Source organism: Mytilus californianus, unplaced genomic scaffold, assembly GCF_021869535.1.
Source record: "Mytilus californianus isolate M0D057914Y unplaced genomic scaffold, xbMytCali1.0.p SCAF_10, whole genome shotgun sequence".
Classification (NCBI taxonomy): Eukaryota; Metazoa; Mollusca; class Bivalvia; order Mytilida; family Mytilidae; genus Mytilus; species Mytilus californianus.
This window is the reverse complement of record NW_026262582.1, coordinates 27,358,829-27,373,219: the sequence shown is the minus strand read 5'-3', so window position 1 is coordinate 27,373,219 and position 14,391 is coordinate 27,358,829. Positions and strand designations below refer to the sequence as shown.

The 14,391-nt window shown below is 33.3% G+C and overlaps 1 long non-coding RNA gene across 1 annotated transcript; it reads left to right on the top strand.

Annotated features, from left to right (window-relative positions):
* Positions 1 to 951: 951 nt before the first annotated feature.
* On the top strand, positions 952 to 7,528 carry LOC127717867 (uncharacterized). The gene is made up of 3 exons (XR_007989446.1): positions 952 to 1,360; positions 4,090 to 4,183; positions 6,989 to 7,528. It is a non-coding gene; the product is annotated as an uncharacterized LOC127717867 (long non-coding RNA).
* Positions 7,529 to 14,391: the final 6,863 nt, after the last annotated feature.

Sequence of the window (14,391 nt, the reverse complement as noted above, 5' to 3'; positions counted from 1 at the left end):
CCTTCAACAATGAGCAAAACCAGTACCATATAGTGCTCTGTAGAGGTCTTGGGAAGACAACATATTGAGCAATTCATGGCAGAAAAACGGCTTGATACATACTGCAACTATAAAAAACATAAACCAATTATACCATACTAAAACAAATAACATGGGAAACTTGGAAAAGTCGCATGAATAATTTGGCTGGTTAAGCATGTTTGTGACAAACCGGCCGTCATACTTACCTGCGAGACATGTTATTTGAATATAATCTTTTTGATTGTATTTCACAGCTCAGTGGTGAAAATCATTAGTGATTAAAGTTAATATTCTCGTCATAGTAAGCACGGTAAGGCACATGATTTGTAATTGATAGTCAAAATGCGTTTTCCATCATTTATCTATAAAAACATTTTTTAACATACTATTACAATCTGAGTTGAAAATTACAAGATGCAATCAATATCAGAAAGTTGATATTGCTCGATTAGTCATTATCATGTAATGCTGAGGATCTGTAGTAATCATTATTAAAAATAAGTAAATATCTTCTGATAATATCTTAAAACAAAGTCAAAATTACGTTATAAAACAGATATTATATAACGTTGACTCTAATATGACTTGCTGCCTTCTCTTTTCAAGTAATAGCATGACAAATTGTCGATACATTTATATTTAGCACAGACAAACATGATGAAGTTTTTGAGATATTTGTTGTTTCATAATCGATTCATTTATATTGATCGGACATTTATGGATTTCAGTAGGTCAATATGGCGGCTCCTTTACTAACTTAGAAATGTTGTAAACATTCAAAGTACCATTTTGTCGGCACCAGATGCGTATTTCGACAATAACTGTGGATTTAAAGATGCTACATGTTATTTAAGAAATAATTCATGCAAGTCATGTATCTTACTACAGGGGGTAAAATAGAAAAGTCACACAAATGGATCACTTTCGCAGCGATGTTAAGGCAATTTCGATAAGATTTTGTCAGGGGCAGATAACCCCGTAAGGACCTCATTATGTATTCATATATTCATTAATGGCGAAAAATCCGTAAGCAGCGTCTATCGATGAAACGGTATGAAATCAAATTACATACATGCCTGTCAACTAAAAACAGGTATTCATATGATGTAATTTGTGTATCGAAACACGAATATTGTATGTTTGTGCTATAATTATTATGGCAAACAGTTGCAATAGCTGTTTTTCTTGACGAGATTGTCGGCTTTTGGACCCCGCCTCGTTTTGCAGATTAACCAATCAGTGAACGATCGCCGTCAAAAAGATGTTTGTAGTTTGCAGAATGGAAAGAACCTTGCAGCGAAAATTATTTTCACTTCTACGTGAAAATCTAACCAGAAAAGTAAGTGTAAGCCACCAAATATGTATTATTTAGGAAACATACGTTGCTTGTTTTGTTAATCATTCGCTTCAGAAAGCGAAAAACTGCATACTATTAGATAAAAGCGAGTTCAGTGTTGGCAAGTATGATATACACGTGGTCAAAACGAAACTAGACTGCAACAAATATATGAAATTTGAATAATTTATCGATTCCCGTCAATAAATGAACAGAATATCGAATGAAACAAGTTTCCTGCATTATACCAAGAGCCAATTCTCAACATTTACCCTTAAATTCGTTTCAAACTTTCGTTTCGAAGCCGAAGGTATCCTGCCATTCCTGGTTGGGTACATTTGCTCCACCGTTCACTTCTCTCCGGAACCCACGTTGCTGGACTAGAGCCATGATCTCTACCTTCAAAGCATCGAGCTTTTAAAGGAGCCCTAAACACGTAATCTGGAGCTCGACCACATATGGTGTAACCCCCCCCCCCCCACCAACCTCTACTCTCACCATAAAATCAGAAAAAAGTCCCGCTTGTAATAAAGTTGCTTATTCTGTGACAACAGACCAGAGTGCAGAGGCACGAAAGTACGCAAATCGCATTATCAATTTATAAATGGAGAAGGCCACAGCTCTTAAGGAACCAATAGATTAAGGGGGGTCTCATTCTTATTGCTCTGAATGTTAGTCTACTACAAGCCGCTGAGACAAAAAAAATTACAACACATACAAGTCATGCAAGTGTTATGGACCAACAAGCGTAACAGTTAAAACAAACCAGACACCATGAACACAAATTAAACAAAAATAATCATAAATGAAATATCAGTTATCACACATACTTGAAAGAAGCATATTTTTATTTGGAGCTCCGCCTAAGAATCATTGCTGGTGAATCATTCAGACAATATCTCTAAACAGCTTTCACCAATCTTCATGAAACTTTGGTGAATTGTTTGAATTTATTGACAAAAGTTTTCTTTCCATTTCTATTAGGTATTTTTGATATCTGGTTTTTGAGTATTCATAATTATTTATTCATAATAAAGGGTCGAAATTATGGCGTTTTTCGGACAATGACTCAAAATCGCTTAAACAAATTTTCATGAAACTTTGCTTAAATGTAACGTAAGCTCCCTTAAGATTTTTTTATATATTTTAGATTTTACTTATTCCAGTTATGGGATTTTGTTCATAAAAATTTTCATGAATTGTGCCACTGTGCGCAAGTTTTTTTTTTTTTATCTTGTATACCCCCACTTTTAGTCTTTAAAAAAGTGGGGGTACACATGTACTGTTTTACTTCTGTCTGTACATCCTAAAGTCAGTCGGTCCGTCCGTCCCATGAATATTTTGTGTCGCATCTTTCTCAGGAACATTACAGGGATTTCTGAAATTTCAGGTTTTAGAGTTTATATGAGTCAGCTATACCGTGTCATGCTTTTTCAGATTCATCACTCAACAACTTTCTGTTTACCTTATACTTTAAGGGTATGGGGGTATAATAAGTGAGCAGTAAATCAAAGATTCACTTGTTTTTTATACGCCCGTTTACGGGACGTATTATGGTATACCTTTGTCCGTCAGTCTGTCCGTCCGTTTGTCCTTCGTCAACATGTCGGACATTAACTCAAAAACGCTTTAACCAATTTGCATAAAACTTTGATGAATTGTTTATACCTATTGACGTGAGCTCTCATTCGTTTTTTTTTAATTTTAGATTTAACGTTTCCGAGTTATTGGGTTTTATTCATTAAAAAAAGGGGGATTTTCCAGTTTTCGGACAATAACTCAAGAATGTTTTCACCAACTTGCAAGAAGTTGTGGTGAATTGTTTATATCTATTGACATGAGCTCCCTTTTGATTATTATAAATTTTAGATTTTATGTTTCTGAGTTACAGGGTTTTATTCATATAAAAATGGTGGATTTTCCAGTTTTCGGACAAAAACTCAAAAATGCTTTCAGCAGTTCTTATGAAACTTTGGTGAATTGTTTATATCTATTGATGTAAGCTCCCTTTAGAGTTTTATAAATTTTACATTTTACATTTCTGAGTAATGGTGTTTTATTCATTAAAAAAGGGGTGATTTCCCAGTTTTCGGAGAATAACTCAAAAATGCTGTCAGCAGTTCTCATGAAACTTTGGTGAATTGTTTATATCTATTGATGTAAGCTCCCTTTTAAGTTTCATAAATTTCTAATATGACATTGAGAATTAATTGGACTTTATTTGTTTATAGTCTCACAACAGAAAAGTATTGCACATCAGCACAGTGTATTGAACAACAGCAAGAAATCTTTAATTGAATATAAATTCCTCTGTGGGCGTATCCAGCTGCGCTCAGCGAAACAGTTTATTTAGATTTTTTTTGGGGGGGGGGGGGGGGGGGGGGGGCTGGCTATTTTGAGCAGTGAGTGCTCTCAGCATTTCTAGTTAATCATCATGATCATAAAAATTAATTTAAGACATAAAGACGAGCTAAAATGACAACACGCGTATCATGTGTTCATGGCACAGCTCTTTATTTGCATAGGATGAAGCAATTCCAGAAATCTGAGAAAAAATAGGCATTATATCTACATGTGTATGAATAAAATTCTGATATCAAATAAGGGTTGTGTGGCAGACGTAATTTCTTTATTCAAGAAATTATATGAATCATTATACACATGTTTATGCTCCTTATTTTAAAAAAAGTATCTATTTGTAATTAAATAACTACTTTCTCTTTATTTTTTAGCTCACCTGTCAATTACAAGATACAGTATGCCATTCCAGCTTTGATAAATATAAAGTAATGGTTTGAATTTGGAGAGCTTTATTATTATAGACAGGTAAATTGTTTTATCCTGCAATTAGCACACTATTGTACAATGAGGCAACTCTCCTCAAGAGTCCAAATGATGCAGAAATTAACAACTTTAGGTCACCTTATGGCCTTCAACAATGAGCAAAGCCCATAGTCCATTATATAAAAGGCCCTGAGGTGACATATGTAAAACATTTCAAAGGAGAAAACTAACGGCCTAATTAATGTAAAAAAAAATGAATGAAAAAACAAATATGTAACACAGCAACAAATGACAACCGCTGAATTACAGACACATACATACAGAATGTGGCGGGGTTAAACATGTTAGAGAGCCTGGCTTTCTTCCTGTTTTATAATTTGTGCAAATAAATTTCTGTTTTCTTGCATTGTAAGAATATTGTATGATGTAAATTCAGAAATTATTGCCATATTTTTATAAGGCAACTTTGAATATCGCAATTATAAGAATTCATATTCTGAAATCTATACATATAAGTAACTGTACAAGTATGTAGATTTTTCTGAAATCACAATTATTAATCTCACTTTTTTGTCCAATTTTCAAAATTTGCATTAATAAATGTACCCAATAATCATGATAATTTTTATTCGACTGCAAAAAAATTTTGCAGTCGTATATTGGTATGACATTGGCGTCGTCATCGTCCGAAGACACATTTGTTCTCGCACTCATACTTAAGTTGAAGTGAATGGATCTCTATGAAATTTTACCATAAGGTTCAATACCACAAAAGGAAGGTTGGGATTGATTTTGGGGGTTATGGTACCAACAGTTAAGGAATTAGGGGCCAAAAACAAGCATTTTTGTAACTTCCAGACATAACTTGTGTGTAAGTGTATGGATCTCTCTGACATTGTACCACAAGGTTCCATATCACAAAGGGAATGCTGGGATTGATTTTGGGGGTTATGGTACCAACAGTTAAGGAATTAGGGGCCAAAAATAAGCATTTTTCTAGTTTCCTGACAATAACTTGTGTTCAAGTGTATGGATCTCTCTGAAATTGTACTGCAAAGTACCATACCACAAAGGGAAGGCTTGGATTGATTTTGGGGGTAATTGCCTCAAAATTTTAGGAATTAGGGGCCAAAAAAGGGGCAAAAAACAAGCATTTTTCTAGTTTCATGACAATAACTTGTGTGTAAGTGTATGGATCTTTCTGAAATTGTACTACAAGGTTCCATATCAGAAAGGTACAGCTGGAATTGAGTTTGGGGGTAATTGCCCAAAACGTTTAGGAATAAGGGGTCAAAAATAAGCATTTTTCTAGTTTCCAGACAATAACTTGTGTTCAAGTGTATGGATCTCTCTGAAATTGTACTGCAAGGTACCATACCACAAAGGGAAGGCTTGGATTGATATTGGGGGTAATTGCCTCAAAATTTTAGGAATTAGGGGCCAAAAAAGGGGCAAAAAACAAGCATTTTTCTAGTTTCATGACAATAACTTGTGTGTAAGTGTATGGATCTTTCTGAAATTGTACTACAAGGTTCCATATCAGAAAGGTAAAGCTGGAATTGAGTTTAGGGGTAATTGCCCAAAACGTTTCGGAATAAGGGGACAAAAATAAGCATTTTTCTAGTTTCCAGACAATAACTTGTGTTCAAGTGTATGGATCTCTCTGAAATTGTACTGCAAGGTACCATACCACAAAGGGAAGGCTGGGATTGATTTTGGGGGTAATTGCCTTAAAATTTTAGGAATTAGGGGCCAAAAAGGGGCAAAAAACAAGCATTTTTCTAGTTTCAGGACATAACTTGTGTGTAAGTGTATGGATCTTTCTGAAATTGTACTACAAGGTTCCATATCACAAAGGAAAAGCTGGAATTGAGTTTAGGGGTAATTGCCCTAAATGTTTAGGAATTTGGGGCAAAAAAACAAGCATTTTTCTAGTTTCCAGACAATAACTTGTGTTCAAGTGTATGGATCTCTCTGAAATTGTACTGCATTGTAACATACCACAAAGGGAAGGCTGGGATTGAGTTTAGGGGTGATGAAACATAAGGGGGTTCAAAAAATTGGGGGGGGGGGGGTTTCCTTTTTTTCTTTAAAATTTTCCATTTTGAATTGGTTATTTCTGATTTATATATAAAAGCAAATAATAATGATATGGTTTGAATAGGTAAATTAAAAAAATTTAAGTTCTTAAACCACATTCATTCTGTGTCAGAAACCTATGCTGTGTCAAATATTTAATCACAATCCAAATTCAGTGCTGTATCAAGCTTGAATGTTGTGTCCATACTTGCCCCAACTGTTCAGGGTTTGACCTCTGCGGTCATATCAAGCTGCGCCCACATAGCATTTTATTTAATTTAATGAAGTATCTGTACCAACAATAAAATTTATTTACACAGACATGACAGATATTAATACAATAATATACTGAACTTTATAGCTAAAATTTCTTAGCTGTGGATTACTGATATTGATATTGAAGTATTCCTGTCATCATGGTCATAGTTTACATTTGGAAAAGGAGATACAAAACAATATCGTTAAACATAATACATAAGTTTAAATATTTATTACATAATACATCTTATAGGCACATCTGGGTTTTTCATTTAATTTTAAAGTTTTATAAAAGTAGTGCACCTTATTAAAATGTGTGTGGAAAATTAAATTCTTGTTCAAATGTTGAATGAAGACATTATAAAATAAGGACATGGGAATTATTAATTTATTTTGTTAGCATTTTAACAGTAAATTCTTGAAGAAGTATGTTTGCACTAACTTTTGATTACTTTTCACATGTTGAAAATTTCATTTAATATATATTATATTTGCATTTTCATATTTCAGGGATGATGACCTGCAGTGAGACAGCAGTAGAAAGTTACTTATAACTCATCATGGCCATTATGGAAGATCTGATTAAAATTTGTTTAGAAAGCCACCAAATATGTCCATGAAAAGTAGAAAAAAGACAGCAATTCTACATAATGTACTAAGCAGAAGCATTGACTGTTTCAAGACCAAATGAATTGGAATTTAGTGTTTTGATGCTGAGAGACAGAGGAATATTAACTGGACAATTTAGCTTCTTTTTCATCATCATTGAAGTTGATGTTTACCATCTTAAAGAGCTTTAACCTCAGTTAAAATGAATTCTAAATATAGGCAGTTTGGAGATTTGTGAATTTTCTTACAATTGGAGTTTCAAAAAAGGATTTCATTTAAAAAAAAATGTATTTCACTGATGTAATTTGTCGTCTCTTTCATGAAATATTTGAAAAATCTGCAATATCTAACCAAGTGAGAGATCTACAGATCATTTGCAGATAGACATATATATGATATTCAGTTGAACTGTAAAAAGGAAATATTCATTTATAAGACTTATATGAGTGTTTTGTTATTTTTATGGCAAGTACAGGGAAAAGATAAAGTAATTTGATTTAAACATTCATCCTACCTACAGATATACACGAGATATACATGTAGGCATACAATTCACTGATGCACGACAAATGGAGTTACATGTAATTTTAGAACTAAGAATATGACATACATGTATGATTGCCAATGAAACAACTCTCCATCAGAGAACAAATAGTCATATATTGTCCACCAGAGAACAAGAAAATCATATTTTATCATGATTTATATTTCAATTTCATTTCATAACACAGACTACAGGTTTACAAAAAGTTCAAAAGTATAATAAAAGTGTTTTAATTGCAGTTGTTGGTCATATTGATGTTGGCCTTCAATACTGAGCAAGACCTCTGTACACATGTAGCAGCCACAGAATGTTTGAACCAAAAAATTATGGGTATTTTTCTTTGCTTGCATTTATATCATGTAGCTGCTATTTAGTACATATGTACATTTTCATACATGTTCACGAATCACGTGTATCTAGTTTGTCTACCGGTATACTTGGAAATCTGGAAATTTTGCATGTTTTCATATTAGTCAAGTTAAAATTGGTTAAACCATTGTATTATTTTGGTTAAAAAATATAAATTGATTTAAATGAGACTGCAATAGTTAATCTCACATTTTTCGTCCTTTGTTCAATAATTATAATAATCTAGGGAATAAATTTTACTAAAAAATTTCTGTGTATTTTTAAAAGATATATAAACTTGGAAACTTGTGATGGAATATTTCCACAGTATAAGAGATTCTTATATCTAGCAGGTTTAGCAAAAGATGTTGGGTATACTATGTATACATGTATGGCAATGAGACAGCATTCCCAACACAGACAGATATTACTTTCTTCTTATTTTAAATTTAAAATTGAGAATGGAACAGCAGAAGGTCACCAATAGGTCTTCAATGCAGCGAGAAATTCTCGCACCCAGAGGCGTCCTTCAGCTGGACCCTAAACAAATATATATACTAGTTCAGTGATAATGAACTCCATACTAAACTCCAAATTATACACAAGAAATTAAAATTAAAAATGATACAAGACTTACAGAGGCCAGAGGCTCCTGACTTGGGAAAGGCGCAAAAATGCGGCGGGGTTAAACATGTTTATGAGATATCATATTTATGTAGTACAGCTAGAATTTGATATAAAAATAAGATGATGTGGTATAATTGTCAATGAAGTTTTGATTAACAATTAAGTTGTGTTACTTTTTGTGATTGGGTCAGGTAAAGATTAACCCATGATTTTTGGTAGGTAGCAGTTTTTTAAGCATTTACATGTACATATCATTTTTACTTTCCATGCTGACTATTTTGTCCTGTCCCCTATATCATGATTCATTCATCTGAAACTTTTGGATTGTGTTTACATGTATGTAAAAATAGTTAGTAAGTTATTTCTGTATTTTTATACATACTGGTACATAGAATTTCTTTTATTCTGACAGAAAAGAAATACCATTTCAGTTGGCTCCAATCTCAGCAGTTGATAGGAAATGAGTTTTCTGATTTTGACATCTTTAAGATGAACCTTAATTAAAATATTATGGCACTTCATAATGAAAACACAATTGATTGATCGTGCTGAATGTCACGTAAGCACTTACGGCTTTTTCTTTGTTGTCCATTTGTATTGGTGGACACTTTGTACAGTAGGCAGGAATTTAATATGAAATAAGCGGCAGAAAAAAATAGGTCAGTGGCCCACCGTCACTTAGTATTTCCAACTTCATGATAAAATTGTATACTTTTAAGGTTGAGAAATTAAGATGATATATATGCCAAGGCTGCAGATTGAATAATTTGTACATGTACACGTACCTAAATCTGAAACAAATCACAGATGAAATTAAAATTAGTCATACATGTATATGCATCTGATATAATTTTTCAAACTGGTTATCGCTTTATGATATATATATACATGTAGCATGATGTAGTGTAAGCATAAATTATAGAGCACAAAGTTTTTTAAGTTTGGGTTACTCACACATCTTCTAATCCTTATTCCAAAAAGGTAGTTTGTGCAAATATTAAAACTTACTCGTTCTATGAAAACAGAAATATATCCCCCATGTCAATGCTGGTGTATGCCTTTGAATCCCAAACAAAATAAAATGAGTAAAAGGAGGGCAGAATGATTTTACCAAGTAACTGTAAGGATGTTAGAATAAGTAAAATATTGCTCCAGATGAGTTGAAAAGGAATATTCTGTGCAATAACATGCAGGAAATAACTAAGGACATAATAAAAAAAACTGGCATGGCAGCTGGTGAAAATTCATAATCATTTAGATGCAAAACAATCACCCTGCCCCCACCAGAATGAATTCAAAAAGACCTCCCAATCATGATTTACAAATTGATACCAGTCACACTTGATAAGCAGGAGATATTCAACAAATAAAATCTGGATATATTTATGCAGGTAGGAGTTTATATTTATAATTTAAACATTACCAATGACACGCCGAACAAACAAAACATCATGAATTTTGGTATAAAATTCTTTGTGAAAATGCAACTTTTTTCATTAAAATTTTTATGGTTCACAATACACAAACACTAGAAGAGACCTAGTAGGCTAATCTATTAATTTATATAATGAACTTGCACTTGGAAAATGAGAACTATACAAGCACACCAAATGCGGATTCCGGATTTGAACAAAAAAAGGGGGAAGGCTGCATGCCCCAAGACTCTGTATAATAATGACCTGAATAATTCTGATTTTTTTCCTTCATTAAATTAAGCAAGCAATAAGATCATATTTGTTTATTCGCCCAATCATATCATTATGACATGAAACGCCGGTGAAAACAAAATATACATTTAGTTTTTCCGTCAGCCGATCCGACTATTACAGGGTCTTTCGAACGCTTTTTTCTTGCATTTCAGGGCGATTATGCTACTACATCTTAAATTTATTGAAAAGCCAGGTACAAGAGCTATACCAACCCACTCCATTCTGGTATTGGTAGAAAGGGCACATTTCAAATTTTTCAAAAAGTGCTGCTACTAGTTATATAACGTTCGTGTAAAAGAAATTTCACAACCTGAAGTGCCAAAAAGTCAATAAATCGATAGAATTCTCCATGTTTTATTGTTTTTTATTTACAAAACCTCTAATAAAAAACTAGTGGCAGCACTTTTCCAGTAAAATAAGTTATCCTGATTACAGGGAGACCAAAATCAGGGCGATCCGATTTCATCTTGCACCTGCACTTTTGACTTTTTTGGAAAATGTCTTTACTTTCAGTTTGAAGTCACGTGACACTAGTGTATTTATATTTTTCTATAAATAAAAGTTTGGAATGTAAATCTGAATAGACCCTTTTCTCTCCGTTTACTCCTATGACGTGTATTTTGGCTTTTAAACAGAGAAAACTAACTCTGAGTTCAATATGATTTTTCTTGTGTATAAAAATGGGAAATTTCTTAATACGACCTTAACATCCCTGCGTTGTTCCACTTAAGTTTGATTTTAATTACCGAGAGGATAAGTAAATAAATAGCAACTTAATGACAAAGATGACTAACAGACATTTAGAGGTCAGTATACGGCTGCAACAATTGCCAAGTGTCTATATACTAAGTTTAGCTATAAACCACACATAGGTCATAAACAAGTTGTGATTCAATAAAATCGAAACGATAGCAACTCTATCATCAACCCGAAGTTCTAGACAATTCAAAAATAATTTAGATACGTCAAAAAAAACCCACCGAGATGTGCCACTTTTTATGAACCAATTAAAAAATTTCAATGTCAAAGTGGCTTATCAAACTAATAATCTAAATGTGTAACCCCGCCACATTCTGTCCCAAGTCAGGAGACTGTTATTCAGTGGTTGTCGTTTGTTTCTGTGTAACACATTTGTTTTTCGTTCATTATTTTGTACATAAATTAGGCCGTTAGTTTTCTCGTTTGAATTGTTTTACATTTGTCATGTCGGGCCTTTTATAGCGGACTAAGCGGTATGGGTTTTGCTCATTGTTGAAGGCCTTACGGTGACCTTTAGTTGTTAATGTCTGTGTCACTTGGTCTCTTGTGGAGTGTTGTCTTATTGGCAATAATACCACATCTTCTTATTTTTATATTGTAAGTACGCGATAATTATTTGGTCAAGCTGTTTTAGAAGATATCTATCACAAATATACCCGAATGTGTCCCTCTCTTTACTGCAAGAATCCAATCCTCTATTGTGACTGGCATCATCGAATATCAACTCCAAGAGCGCAGCCTATGGGTAAAGTACTCTTAAACGTTCCGGAGTAAATACTTTCAATTCACGGTTTATATTCAGGTCTGAGTTAGCAATTTTCAGTTATACTCATAATGTTTTAACCACCCTTAATTCCTTGCTTTCTAGCAAGTTCATTTTAATGTATGTGTCATATACTAGTATATGCATATGTACGTATTCTGTATCTTATATAGATTCATTTTAAATGGTTACCATGGTGAAATAGTATTACCTTGATCAAGAGGGCTTAACAAACTGAAAGCCAGAAACGTCTTCATATTAGACTTAATGAATTAAAAGAACCCACAGATACAAGCCAAAATTATCTAAGGCCAGCTTTATCTGAAAGATTTGCAACCTCAGTTTTTATAAATAAGTTTCAAATCTAAGGTTGCAAAAATATTTATGAGCTGCATGTTATAAATCATGCGAAGCACTGACTAATGGGCAACTATTACCCTCGAGGTTTACATTCCGCTAGCAGTGGAATCGACTCAGTGCTAGACAATCTCAATACAACTTTATATAAACTGTGATCCACCTTCATCAGATCCACTACAAACGAAACGATTCAAAGCCGGAGATGCATAAATGCCTGGGAAGATATAAAGACAATTAAAAAAAATTATAGACAAAAAATCTGATGCCAACTTCACATGAGGGCGGTTAAACCTCAGTTTCGAAATAAACATCAAATGTATACACAGACTATTTAAGAAATATTTGTTGTAAGCTAAATTTGTGCGACATATATCTCCCGATGTATGCACTGAAGCCCGCCTCCGGGTGCGGGATTTTCTCGCTGTGTTGGTGGCCTTGAGCTGTGAAATCGATTAAGTTGGTATAAGTAAGAAAATGAAAACATTCACTTTGTTGAATGTATATATCTCAAAGAAAAAAATGTATTACTTTCAACTTTTCTTCTTTAACCAATCGATATTCACAAATAATAAAATTGAGAATGGAAATGGGGAATGTGTCAAAGAGACAACAACCCGACCATAGAACAGACAACAGCAGAAGGTCACCAACAGGTCTTCAATGCAGCGAGAAATTCCCGCACCCGGAGGCGTCCTTCAGCTGGCCCCTAAACAAATATATATACTAGTTCATTGATAATAAACGCCATACTAAACTCCAAATTGTACACAAGAAACTAAAATTAAAAATAATACAAGACTAACAAAGGCTAGACGCTCCTGACTTGGGACAGGCGCAAAAATGCGGCGGGGTTAAACATGTTTATGAGATCTCAACCCTCCCCCTATACCTCTTGCCAATGTAGAAAAGTAAACGCATAACAATACGCACATTAAAATTCAGTTCAGGAGAAGTCCGAGTCTGATGTCAGAAGATGTAACCAAAGAAAATAAACAAAATGACAATAACACATAAATAACAACAGACTACTAGCAGTTAACTGACATGCCAGCTCCAGACTTCAATTAAACGGATTGAAAGATTATGTCTTCATCATATGAATATCAGGCACAATCCTTCCCGTTAGGGGTTTAGTATCATACCATCATAACATATATGAGAAGAACATAACCCGTGTCATGCCAACAACTGGTTTTTAAATAAATGTGTTTAGTGTCGATGCAAAGACCCTATAAGTGAATAAATATTAACGCCAAAATATGCAATCTTTAATGACCTGACAACGGTATCGTAACTATATCCTTTCTTAATAAGTCTATTTATAGGTTTTGTTAGCTTCAGAGGTGAATACTGACATTTTTGTGCTTTATAAAGAATATTTCCATAAAAAATTGGATGTGAAATACCTGAACGTATAAGAAGTCTGCATGTTGAGCTATATTTACGAATGATGTCCTTATACCGACGATAAAATTTAGTAAATGTTTTGACTAGTTTGTGATATCGAAAACCCTGGTGTAATAATTTTTCAGTAATACATAAATTTCTCTCGTTAAAATCTAAAACATTGTTACATACACGAGCGAATCGTACAAGTTGAGATATATAAACACCGTAAGATGGTGACAATTAAGGGAACGTCACCATCTAAAAATGGATAATTAACGATAGGAAATGAAAAATCATCTCTTTTATCATATATTTTAGTATTAAGCTTTCCGTTAATGATATAGATATCAAGATCGAGGAAAGGGCAGTGGTCATTGTTAGTATTAGCTTTATTTAAAGTAAGTTCAACAGGATAAATTTCTTTCACAAAATTTGTTCATGTGTTAGCATGTTTTCACTTTTTAACGTTTTTCTCTTATTGAAGTGGTATACGCATTCAGTTGACACAATCATATAATTACTTTCAATACTGTATAGGGTTGACTATAGATCTAGAGTTGCATCATATTATTATATGATACGAAAGTAAGGCAATTGCAAAGTCAAAACAGAACTAGATTTACAGATAACATTTTCTAATTCTGTTTAAATTTTATAATTTTAGAATGATAAGCACATAAATGACGATACTACTGATATTGAAACTGCTCATTATATAGAGATTATTGAAGATATTAACTTTATGACTACATCACAAGGTACCGATTATCCTCAATTTAATTTTAATACTTAATTGATTTCAAGC